This window comes from Gossypium arboreum, chromosome 9 (assembly GCF_025698485.1).
Source record: "Gossypium arboreum isolate Shixiya-1 chromosome 9, ASM2569848v2, whole genome shotgun sequence".
Lineage (NCBI taxonomy): Eukaryota > Viridiplantae > Streptophyta > Magnoliopsida > Malvales > Malvaceae > Gossypium > Gossypium arboreum.
The window spans coordinates 20,905,068-20,932,542 of record NC_069078.1 but is presented as its reverse complement, the minus strand read 5'-3'; positions in this window follow the sequence as shown (position 1 = coordinate 20,932,542).

Sequence of the window (27,475 nt, the reverse complement as noted above, 5' to 3'; positions counted from 1 at the left end):
TGCTTGCAATTTCACAATTATTCTTCAACATCTTCTTCTTTAAACAAACTTATTCATCACTTCCTTCATAACCAAAACATCATGTGCAAACATATATATACATATATGAGCATGGCGAATTTCAAGGTGTCCATAGCCATCCAAAACACAAATTTTAACTAACATGCAAGAAGCATGAACCATGCTCATGAATGCATCATGGTCGAATATGACAATCATGCTCCTTTTCAACTTCAATCATGATAAAACAAAAGAAAACTCAAAATCTTACTCAAGAGTAGACAATCCATCATTGCATGCATCATCATCAAGCTTCACACTTAGCATGCAATGGCTTTATCACCATAACAACTTTGGCCAAATACCATTTCCATGGCATAACAAAGATTTGAGCCATGGCTATCATGCACATCAAGTTAGCAACCAAAACATGCATGAAACTCCCAACACAACCTCATACATACCTTAATCTTGATGCAAATTTAGCCAAATCTCCTTCTAGATCTCTTCTAAACAAAGGAAATGAAGCAAAATCCTTCTTCCTCTTAGTATTTTCGGCCAAAAGGGAGAGAGCAAGCGTGAACAAATTTTTTGTTTTCTCTTCTTGGTTGCACTGGCAATGGGGGATGCTACTCTCTCACACATTTTTTTTTCATTCTTTTCTCACCCATGCTTAGTTGTTTATTATTTCTAACATCATCCATTAGTAAAACATGTTGGGAACATGTTTCCCTGCCCATAATTTGTCATGGCGGCCATCCACCTTAGGGAATGGGATAATTGACATGCAACTCCATTTATTTCACTCCATGCATTATTAGGCCACTTAAAATACACCTATCACATTTTCAAGTCCTAGCACATGGGTCCTTTCTTATAAATTTGCACCTAATTAATAAAAATCGAGACACGAAATATTTACGCATACAAATTTCACATACAATAAGCACGGAATATAACACCTAATTATTCTTGTGACTCGGTTTCGTGGTCCGAAACCACTCTCCGACTAGGGTCACATTAGGGGTGTCACAACTCTCCCCACTTAAGAGATTTTCGTCCCCAAAATCGACCGCAAATAGGTTTGGATATCGCTCTTTCATAGAGTTCTCGGTCTCCCAAGTATCTTCTTCTATCCGTGCTTGAGCCATAACACTTTCACTAGCGGAACCCGCTTGTTTCGCAACTCTTACACTTCTCGTGATAGGATACGAATCGGTTCTTCCTCATAACTCATATTAGCTTGAATTTCAATTTCGATGGACTAATCACGTGCGATGGATCGGATCTATAGCGTCGAAGCATCGAAGCGTGAAAGACATCGTGAACCTTTTGAGTTCGGGGGCAAAATCAAACGATATGCCTTTGGACCGACTCGCTCGGATATCTCATATGGCCCAATGAACCTCGGGCTCGACTTGCCCTTACGGCGAATCGAGTATCTTTTTCCAAGGCAATACCTTGAGAAACACTTTATCACCCGCCGATACTCGATATCCTTACGCTTCAGATCCGCGTCGACTTCGACGATCGGAGGCTATCTTCGACTTTCACGGATTACTTTCACTTTCATTCAGCATCTCTAATCAAATCCACCGAAAATCTTGCTTTCACCAAGCTCGGTCAAAACAATGGTGTACGGCATTTACGACCGTACAAGGCCTCGTAGGGTGCCATCTTAATACTTGATTGAAAGTTGTTGTTGTAAGCGAATTCAATCAACGGCAAATACCGTTCCCATGAACCACTAAACTTGAGGACGCAACATCTTAACATATCCTCAAGTATCTGAATTATCCGCCGGATTGACCATCGGTTTGGGGTGAAAGGCGGTCTTTGAAATGCAACTTGGTACCCAAAGCTTCTTGCAACTTTTTCCAAAATCGTGAGGTAAATCTCGGGTCTCTATCCGACCACGATGGAAATAGGCACCCGTGTAATCTCACAATCGAGAAGCGTACAATTCGGCTAATTTGTCCATTGAAAAATTCGACGTCAGGACAAAGTGAGCCGACTTAGTCAATCTATCAACCACGACCCAAACCGCATCCTTCTTACTTGTTGACAATGGCAGTCCGGATACAAAGTCCATTGTGACTCGATCCCATTTCCACTCGGGTATCGTGATTGGCTGAAGTAATCCTGAAGGCACCTGATGTTCCGCTTTCACTTGTTGGCATATTAAACATCTCGAAACAAAGTCGGAGATGTCTCGTTTCATACCATGCCACCAAAACCGACGTTTCAAATCATTGTACATCTTCATACTCCCCGGGTGGATTGCCATTCGGCTACAATGGGCTTCATTCAGAATTATCGAAATGAGTTCCGAATTCTTTGGAACACACAGACGACTTTTGAACCTCAAACAATCATCATCGTCGATTTGAAACTCCGAGTCCTTGTTGAACACACTCGGCCCGCTTTTGCAACCAACTCGTCGTTGACTTTTCGAGCTTCTCGAATTTGGTGTGTCAACGATGGTTTGGCTTTCAATTCGCTACTAACACACTATCGGATTGGATGAGACAAGTGCACGTTCATCGCTCGTAAAGCGAATAATGATTTACGACTCAAGGCATCCGCAACCACATTCGCCTTTCGGGTGATAGTCAATGATCACTCATAATCCTTTAACGGCTCGAGCCAACGTCTTTGTCGCAGATTTAAGTCTCTTTGGGTCATCAAATATTTGAGACTTTTGTGATCCGAGTACACATGGCACCTTTCACCAAATAAGTAATGTCGCCAAATCTTTAAGGCGAACACGATGGCGCCAATTCGAGATCATGAGTCGGATAATTTTTCTCATGTGGCTTTAATTGCCTCGACGCATAGGCCACAACTCGACCCTCTTGCATCAATACACAACCTAACCCAAGGAGGAGGCGTCGCTATAGATGACAAATTCTTTCTGGGACTCGGGTTGCACTAGAATTGGGGCTTGATCGAGATAAGTTTTCAGTTGATCGAAACTTTTTGACATTTCTCCGTCCATTCGAACTTAACATCCTTTTGGAGTAACCGTCATCGGCGTGGCTATCGTTGAGAATCCTTTACAAATCGTTGGTAATAACCGCAAGCCCCAAAAAGCTCGAACCTCATTAATATTTCTGAGGCTTCCAATTAAGTATGGCTGAAATTTTATTCGGTCGACTCAAATACCGATCTGAGATACCACATGACCCAAGAAGCTAACCTCTCTTAACCGAACTCACACTTTGAACTTAGCATATAATTGCTTATCCGTAAAATTTGCAGCACTAATCGCGGTGTTCAAGCATGTTCGATCTCATTTCTTGAATAGACCAAGATGTCATCAATGAACACGACTACTGAATCGATCCAAATATGGTGCGAAGATCCGATTCATTAAATCCATAAATACCGCGAGGGCATTAGTGAGCCCAAACGGCATCACTAGGAACTCATAGTGACCATATCTAGTTCTGAAGGCAGTCTTGGGTACGTCCGAATCTTGGATTCGCAATTGATAATAGCCCGATCTCAAATCTATTTTCGAGAACACCGAGGCTCCCTTCAGTTGATCGAACAAGTCATCAATACGTGGCAACAGATATTTGTTCTTTATCGTCACTTTATTAAGCTGACGATAGTCGATGCTACAACCGCATGGTTCCATCCTTCTTCTTCACGAACAATCTTGGCGCACCCTAAGGCGAAAAACTCGGGCGAGCAAAACCTCTATCCACCAATTCTTGAAACCGAGCTTTCAACTCCTTTAATTCGTTGGTGCCATACGACACGGAGCTATCGAAATTGGAGTGGTACGGTACCAATTCAATGCCAAATTCTACTTCCGAACAGTGGTAAACCGGCAATTCTTGGGAAAACATCCGGTATTCACAAACCACGCGCAGATTCGGGTTTCTTTTCGATTCCTTGTCATCGAGCATGTACGCATGGTGCGCCGCACCCTTTTCTTACATATTTACGGGCCAACATCGGCGATATTACGGTGGCAACCCTTTAAGTCCGTAGACTCAACCCGAATTATCTTGTTATTCGCGCTCCTCAAATCGATAGTCTTGCTCTTGCAATTTACAACCGCATCGTGCATGGTCAACCAATCCAAACCAAGAATAACGTCGAACTCATCGAGCGGCAAAAGCATCAAGTCCGCCGGAAAACAAGAACCTCGGAACACTAGGGGACTTTTCTTGCACACTTTGTTGACAAGCGCGTAATGACCCAAGGGTTTGACACCGAATTACAAACTCGATGAGACTCGATAGGAAAAGTCTTATTGGATGCTAAGGTTTCACATATATACGAATGAGTAGAACCAGGGTCAATCAAAGCAATCACATTTGTATTGAAAAGAGTGAAAGTACCGGTAATAACATCTGGAGAGGCAGCATCCTCGGCGTGCGCGTATGGCATAAGTCCTTGCAGAGCACGAGCCTTAGATCGATGGTAGCATCTCTAGATCCTCTCGACCGCCATCGACATTGCCCATATTTCTAGGTGGCCTACCTCGGCGATGGTAGCACCGGGTTTCCACTCGACTCACATTCATTCATGCATCCTCGGGCAATCCTTCATAAAGTGGTCGGCCGACCCACACTTATAGCAGAGGCGATCACGAAACCAACAGCTCCCGAATGCCATTTGCCACAATGTGGACACTCGCCTCTCTCGGCGATCATTTCCACCATGGCGATCGAAGTGACTCGTGTGGTCACAGGGGTCGATCGCGTCCTCGTCTAGAAAAGCCAAACGCCTCTAGACCGGCTCGCATCATCTCGAAATCTCTTGATGCTTGTTGAAGAGACTTTCCGAGGACCTCTTCGAATTCTCCGGTTCCCACATCAGCTTTTTGTTTCTCCTTTCTAAGCTCTTGACTTTACAAGCTCGCTCAACAAGTACTACGAACTCTCGTATCTCGAGAATGCCAACGAACATCCTTATATCATCATTCAGCCCATCCTCGTTGCGTTTACAGAATGGCTTGGACGAAATGCATTCTCGCGTCTGGCTAAGCCTCACAAATTTTCGTTCGTGATGATGGCGACATAGAGCCTTGCTTAAGGTCAAGGAATTCCTTCGCTTTTGGTCGATGAATCTCGATCGATATACTTTTTGAACTCGGTTTGAAAGAATTCCCAAGTCACTTGCTCTCTAGGTACCACAGTCGAGTACTCCACCAATAGTAGGCGGACTCACGTAGCAAGGAGATGGTACACTTTAAGCACTCATCGGGTGTACAGGATAGCTCATCGAGCACCGGATAGTGTTATCCAACCAAAATTCAGCTCGCTTCGGCATCATCATCATCCGTAGCCTTAAATTCAGTGGCCCCATGTTTTCGAATCACGTCGATTGGGGCTTACTTGACCTTATTTGGTCGATCACCGGAGGTATTGTAGGTCTGGGGTTGCATTTGTCGGGAATGGAGGTTGTGGAACAGTAGTGTTAGTTCGAATGTATTGATTAAACCATTCGTTCATCACACTATAAAAGGCTTGCCTAGCCTCGTCATTCGGATTGCTGGCCATAGGTTGAGAGTCCATGGCGCTGTCCCTTGTCTTGGGAGCAGCGCCACACTCTCCACATCATCAGCTATCGCTTCGGTTGGGATCGGGATCCATTGCTATAAACAAACACAAAGTCAAATTGTCGAAATCACCACACTATCGAGTCATCATTTAATGGCATGTATAGCTAGACCCCAAACACAACACGGTAGTCCTAGAATCGACTAAACCTGGCTCTGATACCAATAAAATTGTAACACCCCGAACCCGAGACAATCGCCAGTGTCGGACACGAGGGGTTAACAAACCAAGTTCACTTGTTTTGCCCACCAATTTGACATTTCCAGTCAGGCTGGAAAACTGCGTCACCGTCGCCTTAAAAATCATATCTCGAGTTTCAAAACTCGGAAACTGGTTTCGTAAATTTTCCCTGAATTTAGACTCATGTATCCATCCATGGATTTATTTATAGAATTTTTGGTCGGGCCAATTGGTACAGTTTATTAGTTAAAGTCACCCAAGTTACAGGGATCGACTGCTCTGACCTTTGCGCGTTACAACTTGAATATCTCACTGTACAGAACTTTAATACTGGTGCCGTTTGTTTCTACTGAAACTAGACTCAAAATGGAGTCCGTACATATAAGGCATGACTCCTAATTCTTTCTGGATAATTTATAGCAAATTTTGAAAGTTGCGACAGGGGACCCAGAAACCGTTCTGGCCCTGTCTCACAATAGCTTTAATATCTCTTAACATGTAACTCCTATGACCATTTCGTTTCTTCCACATGAAAATAGACTCACCAAGGTTCATTTACATAGCTTATTCACTATTTAATACCATTCCTACAAATTTTGGTGATTTTTCACATTCACGTCACTGCAGCTGGCAGCATCTGTTTTTAAGGTAGGTCTTACCTATTTGGTAGTCTCCATGAACCAACTAGTCTTGCCATACATAGGTTCACATATGATCATTTTAACCATGCCAATGGCTGATCATGTGACCAACATTCCCATTTCCAATCCATGGTCACATCATGACACCAAATATATACATATACAAACCGCAAATAGTCTAAGTCGATACTTCACTTTTACGAGCCATTTTCGCATGGCCGTACACAAATACATCACAACATATTTAACCAACAAGGGGTAGTCCTATACATGCCTTTTCAAAGTTCAACCAAAAATTTATACCAAAATAGAGACGTTGATAGTGTGGATGACTACGACTTTATTGATCCCGAATCCGATTGCTATCGAGCGAAATCTATAAAACAGATAGCCAAAGCAACGGGGTAAGCATTTTTATGCTTAGTAAGTCTCAAGGAATATAATCAACTCTAATTACAGCAATACATTCACATAGCCAAATGCATCATTTCATTAATACACATTCTTACTTCACACTTCATCATTATATACTTTCACAAAGTATCAATCAATTCAATAACTGAAATTCATTAGTCGATTGAGCGAATGTTGCTCAAGCGTGTCGACTTTCAATGCACATATAAGCGTACCTTATTCTTTGGGCTTTTCGGTGTACTAATTGAATTTATTACAGCAACCAACACTCACCTCCAGCCCAAGATTCTTGAATATAACCGGATATAACCATGTGCACAAATGCCTTGGTCTTAGCCGGATAGAATGACTTCGCACGAATGCCTTGGTCTTAGCCGGATATAGCCACTTGCACAATTGCCTTGGTCTTAGCCGGATATAATTTCCAGCATAATTGTCTTCGGCTTAGCCCGGATATCATTCAATTTCTCATGTACACATACATCAATAATCATTGGACATACATATTTCATTTTAGTTACTAAGGCTCAAACGCAAATATAATCACAAGCATATTCGCCTTGGGACTTAGCCGGGTAGAATTCAAATGCTCATACACACATAATCAATAATCAATACACATCCATACTTTGTTTCACATAATTCAAGTAGGGTCACTTCTTGAGGACTTACCTCGGATGTTGTCGAACGGCTTTTTCGGCTATTCGATCACTTTTTCCTTCCCTTGTCCAATTGTGGCCCTCTAAGCTCTTGAGCTAATTCAAACAAATTCAATTTATTAAAACCTCATTGTGCTAGCTTATGGCGAATATGACAAGGAGTTTAAATGGTCATATGGCCACCCTTTAGCTTGAATACACAATGGTCATGCACATTTTATACTACATCAAGCAATTCAATACAATTTATTCGAGCATCAAGGAAATGCTAAGGCCTTCAATAGGCTACCCAAGGCGAATATTCATGTACATGTTGAGGCCAATTATGCACTTAATACCTCACAAAAACAGCATGCATTTTACTAGTTAATGCTTTGCATATTGTGGCTCAAAACTTATAATATAGCATCAAGCACTTATATGTGTGCTAGGCGAATTGTGCTTGCAATTTCACAATTATTCTTCAACATCTTCTTCTTTAAACAAACTTATTCATCACTTCCTTCATAACCAAAACATCATGTGCAAACATATATATACATATATGAGCATGGCCAATTTCAAGGTGTCCATAGCCATCCAAAACACAAATTTTAACTAACATGCAAGAAGCATGAACCATGCTCATGAATGCATCATGGCGAATATGACAATCATGCTCCTTTTCAACTTCAATCATGATAAAACAAAAAGAAAACTCAAAATCTTACTCAAGAGTAGACAATCCATCATTGCATGCATCATCATCAAGCTTCACACTTAGCATGCAATGGCTTTATCACCATAACAACTTTGGCCAAATACCATTTCCATGGCATAACAAAGATTTGAGCCATGGCTATCATGCACATCAAGTTAGCAACCAAAACATGCATGAAACTCCCAACACAACCTCATACATACCTTAATCTTGATGCAAATTTAGCCAAATCTCCTTCTAGATCTCTTCTAAACAAAGAAAATGAAGCAAAAATCCCTTCTTCCTCTTAGTATTTTCGGCCAAAAAGGGAGAGAGCAAGCATGAACAAATTTTTTTTGTTTTCTCTTCTTGGTTGCACGGCAATGGGGGGGGGGATGCTACTCTCTCACACACATTTTTTTTTTCATTCTTTTCTCACCCATGCTTAGTTGTTTATTACTTCTAACATCATCCATTAGTAAAACATGTTGGGAACATGTTTCCCCTTGCCCATAATTTGTCATGGTCGGCCATCCACCCTAGGGAATGGGATAATTGACATGCAACTCCATTTATTTTAGGCCACTTAAAAATACACCTATCACATTTTCAAGTCCTAGCACATGGGTCCTTTCTTATAAATTTGCACCTAATTAATAAAAATCGAGACACGAAATATTTACGCATACAAATTTCACATACAATAAGCACGGAATATAACACCTAATTATTCTTGTGACTCGGTTTCGTGGTCCCGAAACCACTCTCCGACTAGGGTCACATTAGGGGTGTCACAAAGCCCGAAGGCAATTGTGCGAGCTGTGATATCCGGGCTAAGCCCGAAGGCAATTGTGCGAGCTATGATACCCGGGCTAAGCCCGAAGGCAATTGTGCGAGTTGTGATATCCGGGTTAAGTCCCGAAGGCATTTGTGCGGGTTACCATAACAGGGCTATGTCCGAAGGTGTTTTGAACGAGTAGCTATATCCGGATAAACTCGAAGGTATGTGAATTGAAATTTATAAGCTGCTGGAAAATTTTCAGTTATTGCACATGTGAAATTCCCAACAACAAGGTATGTTTTGTGTGTGCTTTGCACACTATGAGTAAATCGTCTGAATATTCGCTCTAATGATAAATGAGCTATCGGCATTAACTAGGCCGTTATTTGCGTATGAATATAAGAGTTGGGATTGTGAAGTAAGCATGTCTTTGAGAAATTGTGCATATGAATTATTGTTTAGCTACTTGAATGCTATGCTTTGGTTGTGTGTATATTATGGCTCAAACTTACTAAGCATAAATTGCTTACTCCGTTTCTTTGTTTCTCTGTTTATAGATTTTGCTCGTTAGCGATCGGATTCGGGATCATAGAAGTTGAAGTCAACCACACTATCAAAGCCCTTTTGGTACTCCTTTAGTTGAGTTTTGGATATGGCATGTATAGGACTACCCTCGGTTATTTTAAGTACTTGTGATGTATATGTGTACGGCCATGCGAAAATGGTTCGTAATAGTGGAGTATGGAATTTGACCATATGTGGTTTGTAATTATATTTGGTTTCATGATGTGATTATGGTTTGAATGAGAGATTTGGTCACATGATCAGCCATTGGAATGGTTAAATATGATCATATGTGGACCTAAGTATGACTAGACTATAGTTGGTCCATGGGAACTACAATATAGGTAAAGCCTACCTTAAAAACAGAGGCTGCCAGCTGCAGTGACGTGGATGTGAAAAATCACCAAAATTTGTAGGAATGGTGTTAAATAGTGAATAAATTATGTGATCGAACCTTGACGAGTCTATTTTCATATGAAAGTAATGAAACGATCATATGATCAGTATACCGAGAGATATTAAAGTTCTTGTGAGACAGGGCCAGAACGGTTTCTGGGTCCCCTGTTGCGAATTTGAAAATTTGCCATAAATTATCCAGAATGAATTAGAAGTCATGCCTTATATTTTCAGATTCCTTTTTGAGTCTAGTTTCATTGGAAGCAAATGGTATCAGTATTGAAACCCTGTACAGAGAGATATTCAAGTTGTAACGCGCAAAGGTCAGTGTAGTCGACCCCTGTAACATGGGCGACTTTAACTAATAAACTGTACCAATTGGCCTGACCAAAAATTCTAGAAATAAATACATGGATGGATATATGAGTCTAAATTAAGGTAAAATTTACGGAATCAGTTTCCGAGTTGTGAAACTCGAGATATGCTTTTTAAGGCGACAGCGACGCAGTTTTCCAGCTTGCCTGGGAATGTCAAATTGGTCGGTGCCATAAGTGGTTTTGGCTTGTTAACCCCTCGTGTCCGACACCGGAAACGGTCTCGGGTTCAGGTTGTTACAATTTTATTGGAATCAGAGCTACGGTTTAGTCGATCCTAGGACTACCGTGATATGTTTGGGGTCTAGCTATACATGCCATTAAGTGATAAATTGATAGTGTGGTGATTTCTGACAATCTGAATTTGTGTTTGTTTATAGCAATGGATCCCGATCCCAACCGAGCAATAGCTGATGATGTAGAGAGTGCGGCGCTTTGCTCCGCAAGAAGGGACAGCCACGGCGGACTCTCAACCTATTGCCAACAATCCGAATGATGAGGCTAAGCAAGCCTTTTATAGTGTGATGAATGATTGGTTTAACCAATACATTCGAACTAACACTACTGTTCCACAACCTCCATTCCCGACTAATGCAACCCAAGACCTACAATACCTCCCAGAATCGACCAAGTAAGGTCAAGTAAGCCCGGTCAATGATGAATTCAAAACATGGGGCTACTGAATTTAAAGCTACGGATAGCGACGATGCCGAGCAAGCTGAATTTTGGTTGGACAACACTATCCGGTGCTCGATGAGTTATCATGTACACCGATGAATGCTTAAAGTGTACTATCTCCTTGCTACGCGATTCGCCTACTATTGGTGGAGTACTCGACACGTGGTGTCTAGAGAGCAAGTAACTTGGGAGTTCTTCCAAACTGAATTCCGAAAGAAGTATATCAGTCAGAGATTTATGGACCAAAAACGAAAGGAATTCCTTGATCTTAAGCAAGGTTCCATGTCGGTTATCGACTACGAACGAAAATTTGTGAGGCTTAGCTGGTACGCGAGCGAATGGATTTCTTCAGAAGCTGTGATGTGTAAACGCTTCCAAGATGGACTGAACGATGATATAAGTCAGTATGTTGGCATTTTGGAAATCGAGAGTTTGTGGCTCTTGTCGAGCGGCGTGCAAAGCCGAGGAGCTCAAGATGGAGAAAAGAAAAGTGAAGTATGAGTTTCAGTAAGAGGTCTTGGGAAGCCCTTCCCCATCATCAAAGAAATTTAGAGATGGCTTAGGCCGGTCTAGAGACATTTCGGCTTTTCTAGACGAGACCGCGATCGACCCCCTATGGGCACGCGAGTCACTTCGATCGCCGGTGTTGGCAATGATCGTCGAGACAGAACAGAGTGCTAATATTGTGGCAAGTGGCATTCTAGGAGTTGTAGATTCCGTGACCGCTCCTGTTACAAGTGCGGATCGGTCGATCATTTCATTAAGGATTGCTCGAGTTTATCCGAACAAAACGTAAATCAAAGTGGGAACCCGGTGCTACCACAACTCGAGGTAGGCCGTCTAGAAACACGGGCAATGCTAGTGGCGGTCGAGAGGATCTAGAGATGCCACCATCGGATCCGAGGCTCGTGCTCTGCTAGGACTTATGCCATACGCGCGACGCGAGGATCTTGCCTCACCGGATGTTATTACCGGTATCCTCACTCTTTTGATACTAATGTGATTGCTTTGATTGACCCCGGTTCTACTCATTCTTATATATGCGAAACCTTAGCATCCAAAGAAGACTTTGCCCATTGAGTCTCTCGAGTTTGTAATTCGGTGTCAAACCCTTGGGTCATTACGTGCTTTCGTCAACAAAGTTTGTAAGAAAAGTCCCTAGTATTTTGAGGTTCTTGTTTTCCAAATGGACTTGATGCTTTTGCCATTCGACGAATTCGATGTTATTCTTGGTTTGGATTGGTTGACCATGCACGATGCGGTTGTAAATTGCAAAAGCAAGACTATTGATCTGAGGTGCACGAATAACGAGATAATTCGGGTTGAGTCTACGGACTTAAAGGGATTGCCACCGTAATATCAGCAATGTTGGCTCGTAAATACGTAAGAAAGGGTGTGAAGCATACCTTGCGTATGTTCTAGATGACAAGGAGTTAGAAAAGAAACCCGAATCTGTGCTGTGGTTTGTGAATACCCGGATGTTTTCCTCAAGAATTGCGGGTTTACCAATTGCTCGAAATAGAGTTTGGCATCGAATTGGTACTGGTACCATTCCAATTTCGATAGCTCCGTATCATATGGCACCAACGGAATTAAAGGAGTTGAAAGCTCGATTGCAAGAATTGGTGGATAGAGGTTTTGCTCATGAAGTTTTTTCGTCTTGGGTGCGCCGGTGTTGTTTGTGAAAAGAAGGATGGAACCATGAGGTCGTGCATCGACTATCGTCGACTTAATAAAGCAACGATAAAGAACAAATATCCGTTATCGCAGCATCGACGATTTGTAAAAGGTTTCTCAACAATAGCCACGCCAATGACGGCTTACTCCAAAAGGATGTTAAGTTCGAATGGATGGAGAAATGTCGAAAAGTTTCGATCAATCGAAAACTTATTTTATCAAGCCCCAATTCTAGTGCAACCCGAATCGGCAAAGAGTTTGTCATCTATAGTGACGCCTCCTACTTGGGTTATGTTGCGTATTGATGCAAGAAGGTCGAGTTGTGGCCTATGCGTCGAGGCAATTAAAGCCACATGAGAAAAATTATCCCACCCATGGTCTCGAATTGGTCGCCATCGATTCGCCTTTAAAGATATGGCGACATTACTTATTTGGTGAGAAGTGCCATGTGTATTCGGATCATAAAAGTCTCAAATATTTGATGACTCAAAGAGACTTAAATCTGCGATAAAGACGTTGGCTCGAGCTGTTAAAGGATTATGAGCTGGTCTTTAACTATCACCCGAGAAAGGCGAATGTGGTTGCAGATGCCTTGAGTCGTAAATCATTATTAGCTTTACGAGCGATGAACGTGCACTTGTCCGTTCGATCCGACAATGTGTTAGTAGCTGAATTAAAAGCCAAACCATTATTGATACATCAAATTCGTGAAGCTCAGGAAGTCGACGATGAGTTGGCTGCAAAACAGGCTGAGTGTGTTCCGAACAAGGAATCGGAGTTTCAAATCGATGATGACGATTGTCTGAGGTTGAGAAATCGTCTGTGTGTTCCAAAGAATTCGGAACATATTTCGATAATTCTGAAAGAAGCCCATTGTAGCCGATTGGCAATCCACCCGGGGAGTACGGAAATGTACAATGATTTGAAATGTCGGTTGTGGTGGCATGGTATGAAACGAGACATCTCCGACGTCGTTTCGAGGTGTTTAATATGTCAACAAGTGAAAGCGGAACATCAAGTGCCTTCAGGATTACTTCAGCCGATCACGATACCCGAGTGGAAATGGGATCGAGTCACAATGGACTTTGTATCCGAACTGCCATTGTCAGCGAGTAAGAAAGATGCGATTTGGGTCGTTGTAGATAGATTGACTAAGTCGGCTCACTTTGTCCCCGTACGTACGGATTTTTCAATGGACAAACTAGCCAAATTGTACGTTTCTCGGATTGTGAGATTACACGGGGTGCCTATTTCCATCGTGTCGGATAGAGATCCGAGATTTACCTCGCGATTTTGGAAGAAGTTGCGAGAGGCTCTGGGTACGAAGTTGCATTTCAGCACCGCCTTTCACCCCAAACCGATGGTCAATCCGAGCGGATGATTCAGATACTTGAGGATATGTTAAGATGTTGCATCCTCGAGTTCAGTGGTTCATGGGAACAGTATTTGCCTTTGATTGAATTCGCTTACAACAATAGTTTTCAATCAAGTATTAAGATGGCACCTTACGAGGCCTTGTACGGGCGTAAATGCCGTACACCATTGTGTTGGACGGAGCTCGGTGAAAGTAAAATTTTTGGGGTGGACTTGATTAAAGATGCTGAACAGAAAGTGATAGTGATCCGTGAAAATCTGAAGATAGCCTCCGATCATCGAAGTCGACGCAGATCCAAGCGTAAAGACATCGAGCATCGTGGGAGATAAAGTGTTTCTCAAGGTTTCGCCTTGGAAAAAGATACTCAGATTCGGCCGTAAGGGCAAGTTGAGCCCGAGGTTCATTGGGCCATGAGATATCCGAGCGAGTCGGTCCAGTTGCATATCATTTGATTTTTGCCCCCTGAACTCGAAAATATTCACGATGTCTTTCATGTTTCGATGCTTCGACGCTATAGATCTGATCCATCGCACGTAATTAGTCCATTAGAGGTTGAAATTCAATCCGATATGAGTTATGAAGAAAAACCGATTCGGTATCCTAGCTCGTGAAGTGAAGGAGTTGCGAAACAAAAGGGTTTCGTTAGTAAAAGTGTTATGGCTCAAACACGGATGGTAGAAGCTACTTGGGAACCCGAGAGCTCTATGAAAGAGCATTACCCAAACCTATTTACGGTAAGATTTTCGGGACGAAAATTTCTTAAGTGGGGAGAGTTGTGACAGCCAAAATTGACCCTAGTCGGGATATGGTTTCGAGACCACAAAATCGAGGCATAAAATAATTTAAAATTTATTTTGATGCCTATGATATGTGTTAATTTGTGTATGACATTTTGATGTTTCAATTTAGAATTATAAATGTGAATTTCACTAGAAAGGACCTAGTAGTAAACTTTGAAAGTATGATGGGGAAATGTGTGATGACTAGTTGATCATGCATGCAAAAATAAGGGATTTGCATGTCAAATTTCCCCAAAGATGGTATAGTGGCCGGCCATGACAAGGGAATATGGGCAAGGAAAACATGTTATGACATGTTTTGTTAATGCATGATGTGATAAATGATAAAAAATTAAGCATGTAGGAAGAGAAACAAAAAAATCAAAAATTTGCTCATCCTTTCTCCCCTTTTGCCGTGAGTGAAAGAGAAGCAAAGAAAAAAATTTTGTTCATCCATTTTTCTTTTTGGCCGAAAATACTAAGGAAAAAGGAAGGATTTTTGCTTCATGCTTGGTTTAGAAGAGAACTAGAAGGAGATTCGGCTATAATTGCATCAAGATTAAGGTATGTTTGAGGTTGTGTCATGAGGTTCATGCTTGTTTTAGTTGCTAACTTGATGTGCATGTTAGCCATGGTTCAAATCCTTGTTATGCCATGAAAATGGTATTTGGCCAAGGTTGATATTGTGTTAAAGCCATTGCATGCTAAATGTGAAGCTTGTTGATGATGCATGTAATGATGGATTGACTACTCTTGAAATTTCTTTTTAGTATTCTTGAGTAGGACATTGAATTCTTTGTTTAACCATGACCAAAGTTAAAAGGGTATGGTTGTGATGTATTCGCCATGGTGCATCCATGAGCATGATTTATGCTTGTTACTTGATTGGTAAAATTTGTGTTTGGATGGGTATGAACCCTTGAGATTCGACCATGCACCTATATATATATATATATGTTTGCACATGATGTGTTGGAATGACATATATACTACCTCAAAGTATGTATTTTCATGTGATTGTGTTTTGATTATGAAGCAAATGATAGATGTGTATTGAGCTACAATATGTAAAGCATTAGCTAGTAAAATGTGTGCCATGCATGTGTGGTATTAAACATGTAATTGGCCTCAACATCAACATGCATAATCGGCCCATGAATGAGTACTAAGAGGTTGTGTTGTTCGGCCATGAGCAAGCATGTTGAAGGCTTTGTGTGTTGAGTCGATTCATGAATTCCGTACTTATGTGACTTTAATGTCTAGTGAATATATGTGGGCTAAGTGCCTTGAGTTCCTCTTTTTGATACTCAAATGATTGAATCAATTTATTTTCTAAATTAAGCTCAAGAGCAAAGAGGGACCAAATCCGATAAAGGGAAGGAAAAAGTAGTCGAATAGCCATCGGAATCATTCAACAACATCCGAGGTAAGTTTTCGAGTATCGAAACTTAGATTTTGATTCGATTGAATGAAGTAATAAGCAATCGAAATTTCGCCCTTGTATATGGCCATTGAGCCGAAATGATATTTTTGTTAAGTGAATTGTGCATAAAAGTTTTGTTGTGAAAATGAAACAAAGATGTGTATGAATGTTCGAGTGATATCAGGGCTAAGCTCAAGGCAATTGTGCGAGCTATGATACGGGCTAAGCCCAAGGCAATTGTGCGAGCTATGATATCCGGGCTAAGCCCAAGGCAATTGTGCGAGCTATGATACGGGCTAAGCCCAAGGCAATTGTGCGAGTTGTGATATCCGGGTTAAGTCCGAAGGCATTTAAAGGGTTACCATAACCGGGCTATGTCCCAAGGTGTTTTGAACGAGTAGCTATATCCGGATAAACTCCAAGGTATGTGAATTGAAATTTATAAGCTGCTGGAAAATTTTCAGTTATTGCACATGTGAAATTCCCAACAACAAGGTATGTTTTGTGTGTGCTTTGCACACTATGAGTAAATGCGTACGAATATTCGCTCTAATGATAAATGAGCTATCGGCATTAACTAGGCCGTTATTTGCGTATGAATATAAGAGTTGGGATTGTGAAGTAAGCATGTCTTTGAGAAATTGTGCATATGAATTATTGTTTAGCTACTTGAATGCTATGCTTTTGTTGTGTGTATATTATGGCTCAAACTTACTAAGCATAAATTGCTTACTCCGTTTCTTTGTTTCTCTGTTTATAGATTTTGCTCGTTAGCGATCGGATTCGGGATCATAGAAGTTGAAGTCAACCACACTATCAAAGCCCTTTTGGTACTCCTTTAGTTGAGTTTTGGATATGGCATGTATAGGACTACCCTCGGTTATTTTTAAGTACTTGTGATGTATATGTGTACGGCCATGCGAAAATGGTTCGTAATAGTGGAGTATGGAATTTGACCATATGTGGTTTGTAATTATATTTGGTTTCATGATGTGATTATGGTTTGAATGAGAGAGTTGGTCACATGATCAGCCATTGGAATGGTTAAATATGATCATATGTGGACCTAAGTATGACTAGACTATAGTTGGTCCATGGGAACTACAATATAGGTAAAGCCTACCTTAAAACAGAGGCTGCCAGCTGCAGTGACGTGGATGTGAAAAATCACCAAAATTTGTAGGAATAGTGTTAAATAGTGAATAAATTATGTGATCGAACCTTGACGAGTCTATTTTCATATGAAAGTAACAAAACGATCATATGATCAGTATACCGAGAGATATTAAAGTTCTCGTGAGACAGGGCCAGAACGGTTTCTGGGTCCCCTGTTGCGACTTTGAAAATTTGCCATACATTAGCCAGAATGAATTAGAAGTCATGACTTATATTTTCAGATTCCTTTTTGAGTCTAGTTTCATTGGAAACAAATGGAATCAGTATTGAAACCCTGTACAGAGAGATATTCAAGTTGTAACGCGCGAAGGTCAGTGTAGTCGACCCCTGTAACATTGGCGACTTTAACTAATAAACTGTACCAATTGGCCCGACCAAAAATTCTAGAAATAAATCCATGGATGGATATATGAGTCTAAATTCAGTTAAAATTTATGGAATCAGTTTCCAAGTTGTGAAACTCGAGATATGCTTTTTAAGGCGACAGCAACGCAGTTTTCCAGCTTGCCTGGGAATGTCAAATTGGTCGGTGCCATAAGTGGTTTTGGCTTGTTAACCCCTCGTGTCCGACACCGGCAACGGTCTCGGGTTCGGGGTGTTACAATGTCTGGGACATGTCATTGATATGAGCCATCGTGTGTGACCATAGCTAGGCTATTGGCTTTGATCTTTGATCCCATGTAAGACCATATCTGGGATATGGCATTGGCATCTTATTATGTGCATGAGAATTCCTGAGTATCCTTTAGTATTCCAAGTGGCTCAACGGGTAATCCAAATATTATGTCAATGAGATGACAAGGTATGATTGTAACACCCCAAACCCGGCCTAGATGTTACGGCGGGATCCGACGTGTCACATTGAAGTTTTTGAGAAAGTCCAAACCTCTTTGAAGGTCCCTCTTAGTGATTTAAAAGATAGTCTTTGCAAAGTTAATAAAGTGAATGGAAGCTGTGCACCAGGTAGGTATCCGAAACAGAGGAGGTGAGCCATGAAGGCTGCTTAAGTACCAAGCTCTTGATTGGATTCAATCCTAGACATGCCCACAACCATTGCCACACTTTGGTGCGAAGTTAGGTTTTGGAAAATAATAATCGCGTTGGAATTTATTTAAGTAGATATTGTGATAACCGATTAATTGTATCGTTGCGTCATTTGTAAACAAGTATCATTTTGAAAACGCGCCCTATGTCTAACCCATTTTGGATTATTATCAGTAGATATAGGGTATAAAGTCAAATAATCCCAGAAAAAAAATTAAAATGGCCTTATTACAACCTAAAACCAAATAATAGTGATAATTAAAATAAAAATTAAAAGAAAACCGGTTACTTATTGCAAAGTTCGAAAGCAATCACCACGGCCACTCTGAATCCCCCTCCGGCTCCAAGTCACCACATCAAGGCTCACCTGTAAGGTTAAGGAAAGGGGTGGGTTTCGAAACTCAGTATGCAACAAGCCCCTTTCAGAGCCCAAATTAATATCAGTATACTGGGCCCAAGCCCTAATTCAGTCTCGACATATACTGGACCGAAGCCTTTCATTTAACGGTTACTGGGCCGAAGCCTTTTCGTAAATCATAACACTGGGCCGAAGCCTTTACTATAAACGGTATGGCCCATAGGCCCATTTCAATATCACATGAAATACCAATGAATATATGCAAGCCCATTTATGGAGACTACTCAACCCACCATCCGCTACTCTCCACCCGTACCAACCAAGCTCTCCATGTGGGGAATAACTCAACCAACCCAACCAAACTCTCCACTGGCAGCATAGCTACTTTATCATATAACTGAAGGCCTAGCCTCTTTTAATAACTGGGGCGAAGCCCTATTCGCACTTCCTCCATTTATATAAAACCCAACCCATGCATAAAATGAGTATATCATAGCATATCATGTGCGTCTCATAACATATCATGTGCATACCATGCCATATCATATATAAAAATATCTCATGCATCATATTCATAATTAAACCCTAGGGGTAAAATGGTCATTTTTACCTAGGGGCAAAATAGTCATTTTTCATATTATAAGGGTAATTTCGTAATTTTACCTAATATCATGAGATTTCCATGTTCGTTGTCAATTATTAATATTTTCGAGTGTTTAAACAATGGTCTTTAACCCACTTTATCAAATTCGGGCTTTTGGGCCCAAAGCCCCTAATGGGCCCTACGAATGCCGATTTAGCCCACTAAGCCTACTTAACCCAAATTTTACAATAGTACTAACCGTGTTAATGTGCAACTTTTCCAAACTCCATTTTCCGTCTATTTTATCCAAATAGGCCCGAAAGCCCATTGGGCCCAATTCCAGGCTATTGGAGCCCCACTTACCATCAGGCACCAAATTGCGCTCTTACTTGTTCTATCGATCCAAACACCGATCATATCGTATCTATCGCATCTCTAACCAAAGGCAAAATCTCAAGTTCCCGAAATGCCAGAATTTTAGCATTTCGGCTTCTCGGCGAATATTAATCTAAGCTACTGCGAGGGTTATTGCACACCTGTTTGGAGAAGAGATCACTATACACCACGTGCTTCACCTTGATAGAACTAGTAGGGTTCAAACCACCCTTGACCAACAACCTTCACGTATTGGCGACAATCGAAATGTAAACCAAGAGAGGAGAATGACAACTTTCGGCCAACCCTAAAACCACCTATAATCAAAGCATGCGATGTCACGAACGTTTTCCTCGATCAAAGTAGGGAAAATTTAGCAGAGAAAAGAGTATATTCGACTAGCACCAAGATAAGCCTGAATGAGATGAAAGGGAGAGGGGCAAGTGGTATTTGGCCAAAACTCCAAGGAAAGAAACGTAACTGAGAAATAGAGAAGAGTCAGAGAGAAAAGAAAAGAAGGAAGAGAGTTTCGGCACAGGCTTGAGAGTGAGCTAAAGGAGTGTATCCGGCACACAGTGAAAACAAAAGGGAGAAATAAAACAAAAGAATTTTGGCTTAATCCCGAAAGGCACCCAAAAGGAGTCGGCAAAAGAAAGAAATGGTAACAAAAGGAAAGAAAACAAAATCCGAAATAGGTTAGGAACAATTCGACACCTATACCCTTCTCAATTTCCGAAAACACACCCCCCAAAACCCCTTGGCCGAATTTACACTCATAAGCACCCCCATTCGTCTCCAACTCCTTCCAATTCAAATTCCTTCAAACAACTCCAAGATTTTCTCCCCTTATCGCTCCTTAATTCATGCATTTGACTGATTCAAACTCTCTCCAACAGAGTTTCATATGGCCTCAAACTCCTGCATGCCCAAGTCATAAAAATAACACAAAATTGCCAGCTTAGTGAATCGAACCTTGGTTTCCCCCAACCACTCACACGCCACTTCTTTAGCTCCTTAGTGGCGTCACTTAACCACTTTGCCAGGGGCTCTCTTGTGTCACATTTTACCCACATCTTTTGATAAGGCCACCTATCTAATGCCCCTAACTCCTTAAGTCCAAACTTCAAAAATTCTACCGGGTATTGGCCAACAGATGGGCCTTCCATAGGCCCATTTACACACTCCAATTATGAATTTCACAACCAAATACCAAATTTTTAAAAAAGAATTTACCAAATTCTCAAAAATTATGAAAATCCCGAAAATTAGGGTGTTACAACTCTACCCTCCTTAAAGAAATTTTGGCCTCGAAATTTTACCTGATCTAAACAGTTGAGGGTATTGTTGACGCATCGCCTCCTCTAACTCCCAAGTAGCTTCTCCTTTGCCATGGTTTCTCCAAAGTACCTTCACCAATGGGACTGACTTCCTTCTCAACACCTTGACGTCACGATCAAGTATCTGCATAGGTTTTTCTTCGAAGGTTAAATCCGACTGTATCTCAATTTCTGCCACTGGCACGATATGAGTACGGTCAGAACGATATCGCCTTAGCATGGACACATGAAAGACATCGTGAATACAATCCAGCTCTGGAGGTAACTCTAGTTGATAATCCACCGGCCCTATCTGCTTAAGGATCCGATAAGGTCCAATGAACAGTGGACTCAACTTGCCCTTCTTACCAAACCTCAATATTTTCTTCCAAGGCGAAACCATCAAAAAGACCATGTCCCCAACAGCATACTCAATATCCCACGCTTCAGATCAGCATAAGACTTTTGTCGATCCGTTGCCTCCTTTAACCGATTCCTGATCACCTTAAATTTGTCTTCAGTATCTGCTACTAACTCCAGTCCAAGTACTTGCCTTTCCCCCAACTCTGCCCAACAAGTAGGCGAACGACACCTTTGCCCATACAGTGCCTCATAAGGAGCCATTTGAATACTTGCTTGGTAACTGTTGTTATACGCGAACTCCGCCAATGGCAAGTAATCCTCCCAACTGCCCCTAAAGTCGATAACACAACCCCTCAACATATCTTCTAGAATCTGAATGTCCCTCTCTGACTGCCCATCCGATTGAGGATGAAAAGCCGTACTAAAATCCAATCGCGTTCCCAATGCCTTATGCAACTTCTGCCAAAACTGAGATGTAAACCTTGGGTCTCGGTTAGAAATTATCGATACAAGTACCCCATGCAACAGCACTATCTCTGCCACATACAACTTGGCCAACCTCTAAAGTGAGTTATCGGTTCGGACAGGTATGAAATGGGAAAATTTCGTCAGCCGAACCACAACCACCCAAACTGAGTCCTTCTTGGAAGGTGTCAATGGCAGACCACTCACAAAATCCGTGTTTACCCTATCCCACTTCCAAAGTGGTATCTTCACTGGATGTAACAATCCTGAAGGCAGTTGATGCTCGGCCTTTACTTGTTGACATGTCAAACATTTTCCCATAAATTCGGTCACTTATCACTTAAGCCCAGGCCACTAATATGGCTCTCGCAAGTCTCGATACAACTTACTCCCTCCTGGATGCATAGCACAAGGTCCACCATGAGCCTCTCTCAAGATCATCAATCTTAAATCAGAGTCCTTCGGCATACAAATTCTTCCTTGAAAACAAAGAATCCCATCACCATTTAATCCAAAGTCTGCATTCTCCCCCTTCTCAGCTTGTTGAAACCGAAAAACCAACGACTCATCCACCAATTGCTGCTTCTTAATCTGCTCCACCCAAGTCCGTCTCACTTGTAATTTTGCCAATATGCTTCCATCGTCATACAAGCTTAAACGAGCAAACATTGCCTTCAACTCTGCCACAGTCCTTCGACTCAACGCATCACCCACGACATTTACCTTACCTAGATGGTACTCAATCCAACAGTCATAGTCCTTTAACAACTCTATCCACCTTCGTTGTCTAAGATTCAGTTCCTTTTGAGTCAGAAAGTACTTAAGACTCTTATGATCCGTATAGATAATGCATCTCTCTCCATACAAGTAGTGCCTCCATATCTTAAGCGCAAAGATCACCGCTGCTAACTCCAAGTCATGAGTAGGATAGTTTACCTCATGAGGCTTCAGCTGTCGTGAAGTATAAGCGACCACTTTACCCTCTTGTATCAACACACAGCCTAAACCTACATGTGACGCATCACTGTACACAGTGAAATCCTTACCAGACTCTGGCTGAATCAACACTGGTGCCTCAGTCAGAACCTTCTTTAACTTCTCAAAAGCCTCCTATTGTTTATTTTCCCAAACAAACGGTGATCCCTTCTTTATAAGTTTCGTTAACGGCGTTGCCAACACAGAAAATCCTTCCACAAATCTAAGATAATAACCTGCCAACCCCAGAAAACTTTGGATTTCTGTTACTGACCTCGGTGGCTTCCACTCCAGAATCGCCTCAATCTTCCGAGGGTCTACCTTAATCCCCTTAGCAGACACAACATGCCCCAAGAAAGTTACTTCACTCAACCAAAACTCGCATTTACTGAACTTTGCATAGAGTTGCTTTTCCCTTAGCACTTGCAGCGCAATACGAAGATGCTCATCATGCTTCTCTTCCGTTTTCGAGTACACCAAGATATCATCAATAAAAATGACTACGAACTGATCCAAGTATGGCTAAAATATTTGATTCATCAGATCCATGAATGCTGCCGGTGCATTAGTCAAACCGAAGGGCATAACTAGAAACTCGTAATGACCATATCGAGATCTGAATACCGTGTTATGAATATCCTCTTCTTTGACTCTCAACTGATGATATCTTGACTGAAGGTCGATCTTAGAAAATATTGAAGCTCCTTTCAGTTGGTCGAACAGATCGACGATTCTTGGCAAAGGATACTTGTTCTTGATCGTCAGTTTATTCAACTGCCGATAATCAATACACATCCACATGGTCCCATCTTTCTTCTTTACGAACAACATTGGTGCGCCCCACGGAGAAACACTTGGTCTTATAAACCCTCTATCCAATAGTTCTTTAATCTGAGCTTTCAGTTCCACCAACTCCTTTGGTGCCATCCAGTAAGGTGCAATGGACACTAGAGTTGTTCCAGGTAACAAGTCGATTCCGAACTCAACTTCTCTGTTCGAGGGTAGTCCAGGAAGCTCCTCAGGAAAAACATCTTGAAATTCTTTGATGGTCCTGACTGACTCCACAGCCATCCCCTTAGGTTCAGCTTGACTTACAAATGCTAAAAACGTCTCACAACCTTTCCGAATCAACTTCTCAGCCCTTAAAGCCAAGACAACATTGGACAAATAGTTCTTTCGCTCCCCTATGACGATTATCTCCTCATCCTCGGCAGTTCTTAGCACCATTCTCTTAACAGCACAATCCAACATCGCCCTATGCTTAGTTAGCCAATCCATTCCCAAAATAAGATCAAATTCCGCAAATGGAAGCTCCATCAAATCTCCTACAAATATCTTATCTTGTGTCTCTAAAGGCACCTCCCTAAAGAGTTTATCTACCTTAACCGAGTGTCCCAAAGGACTTATCACTGATACCCCACTCATAGTTTCCTCAGGAAGCTCACCCAACGCCATAGATACATTGCAGCCAATATACGAATGAGTGGAACCAACATCAATCAAAGCAGTGTAAGGCGTGCTATGAATGAAGAACGTACCGGTTATAACATCAGGAGCATCACCCCCCTCACGATTCCTTGCAGCATAAACCAACGCCGGCTGTCGAGCTTCAGCATGTCCATCACCCTGCCAGGTGCCCCGCGTCCACGTCCATTACCATTACCACCTCTACCTTGCCCACAGCCCCTCTCTGGTGGTGGTCCTCCTCGCATCGGTTGGACACTTCTTTGCTCTGTAACTCGATCCTGAGCTGTTCTCTGAGGACACTCTCTGAACTTATGTTCCTTCGACCCACATTGAAAACATGCTCCAGTTTGTTTCCAGCACTCCCCCATATGCACTCTGCCACAATCTCTGCAAGCTTACGGTCTAAAGGTGTTCATCGTAACTGTTTGAACCGGTTCTTCCATTCTAGCTCTTTTAGCATTATATGCAGCACCCGAGGGTGTAGAATCTCTCCTGAATCTGGGTCGATCCCTCTCACGATTCTTTCGTTCGGTACGTTTTACTTCCTTAGCTATCTTAGCCTTCTCTACCAACGCAGCGAAATCAGGCTCCCTCTGTGGAGCTATCAGCACCCTAAGCTTATCGCGGAGGCCATCCTCGAATCGAACACTGCGCTCATATTTGGTCGCAACTATCCCGCTAGCATATCGACTCAGCCTCAAGAATTCTGCCTCATACTCCGCAACAATCTTATTACCCTGAGCCAAATTCAAAAATTCCTTTCGACGGTCATCCACATAAGTAGCTCCAACATACCTCCCCTTGAAAGCAGTCTTGAACAGTTCCCAGGTTACTCGTTCGATTGGGGTACTCTCCCTTACAGTGATCCACCACTGGTATGCCTCATCCCGTAGCAATGACACGGCCCCCTTCAGCTTTTGCTCTACAGAGCAATCTAGATCGTCCATAATCCGCTCTGTTACCTCTAGCCATTATTCAGCTACGTTTGGTGTAAAACCCCTTACCCGTATCCGAGGCCGGGCTAAGGTACGAGGCATTACCAGACAAACATACAAACATTAAACTAAAATACGAGCCATAAAATTTTATTCATATTTCAAAGCGTTCATTCTCTTACACATAGTCCCTTATTTGAGTCTACGGAGCCCAAAACATACTTTAGAAAGGGTTTGGGACTAAATCGAGAACTTACGAAAATCTTGGAAATTTCATGCTTTAAGGCTCCACACACTCTATACACGACTGGGACACATGGTCGTGTCTCTGCCTGTGTGGAATATACCTAGGCTATTTTCCAAGCTTTGGTCAACCTTGATCTCTTACACACTTATACAAAATTAAAAGCATATAACATGGTATTCATTTAATGATTAAACATCCTCAATTAAACCACAAACATAGCATTTGTATGTCATCATACATGTGTCTCTCATACTCATTTTACCTTGTTTATTATAGTACCACTTATACATTTATACCAAGATTATCATCTTACCAAATATCTTGACTTAATCATCAAGCATTCATATTTAAAGCTAGATCATATCTTTATAAAATACCACGATTCAGATCATGAGAATAACATGTTTTCTGAAACATTTCAATTCAATTCCATACCCAACAAGCATTTCATTGAGACTAGTATATATATATATATATATATATATATATATATACATGTCATGATACATAACATTCTCTTTTGTTTTCTTATAAACACATATAATTTATTTCATTATATCAATATTTCATATACCATAGTTTCCATGTATTCCACATATATTTATTTTCCTCCTCCTCCTCTCCATTCCACATCCTTAATGTATATAGCATTCTTGTAAGTACGGTTTCACAATTTACTAATAAATGTTCACATCAAATTGTCCACACGAGTCATAGTCATTTAATTATTTATAATTTGAGCTACAGAGCTCCAAATTAAGATCCGTAAATTTCCCCTGAAACTAGACTCACATATCGTTCCACCATAAAACTTTCATAATTTTTGGTTTAGCCAATTAGTACAGTTTATTCATTAAAATTTCCCTGTTTCACTTTCGACGATTCGACCTCTCTTCACTAAAAATAATTATCTCACAAAGTCTGAGAACTCGGATAATGTTTTTGTTGATTTATCTTGAAAATAGACTAATTATGGATTTTAAAATATAATTTTTACCCTCTAATTATTTTTATCCAAATTTTTTTGATTTTCCAAATTCAGAATAGGGGATCACGTAATCATTCTAAATCAGTCTTACGAAAACAAAAATATCTCAAAATATAGAACTCCTTTGCTTTCTATGTTTCTTTTATATGAAAATAGACGCATTAATATTTAATTTGATATCTCATTCAGTCTCTGATTCAATTTATACTATTTTTGGTGATTTTTCAAAATCACATCACACTCTTGTCCAAAACAGTTTTATTGCTAATTCACTCTTTCACACTTTCTTTGTATTAACCTCATTTTAACATACATATCACAAATCATTTTCACCATATTTCATACATCACAAGTATAGGCCCATGATCACAAGGTCACCATAAAATCATCCTCATGTATAACTTACTTGTTTATAACCTTACCACATCCTGGTCACTTAATGAACACATCATTCACATAACCAAGTTCCTGCACATATTCATCACAAAACTCACAAAGCAATACATAGAGAGTCTCCCGTTGAACACTTTGGATCAATCCTGGATACTTGGTGGTTTTAGCACATAGCTCCACCCATCATATAGTTCGGCTCTCTTGTACACATGGTGAACACTTAGTACCACCCATGTGACCTAGCCAGTTTATCTCGTAGCTCTCTTGTTTACATGGTGTCCTTCACTTGGAACCACGCATGCGACCTAGCTACATATATCCCGTAGCTCTCTTGTCTACATGGTGTGCACATAGTATCACCCATGCGACCTAGCTACATCATAATGTCTTGTAGCTCTCTTGTACACATGATGTGCACTCAGCACTATACATGTGACCTAGCTACATACCATCTGTATCATCCAATCTTTTGAAGGTTCAACCGGATTTCTCTCTTTTCCAACAATTTCACCAATCAAGTAATTATCCACAAACATATTTCCAATATTTTATAAAATATCATAATACAAGTAATAGTGATGTATTACTTAC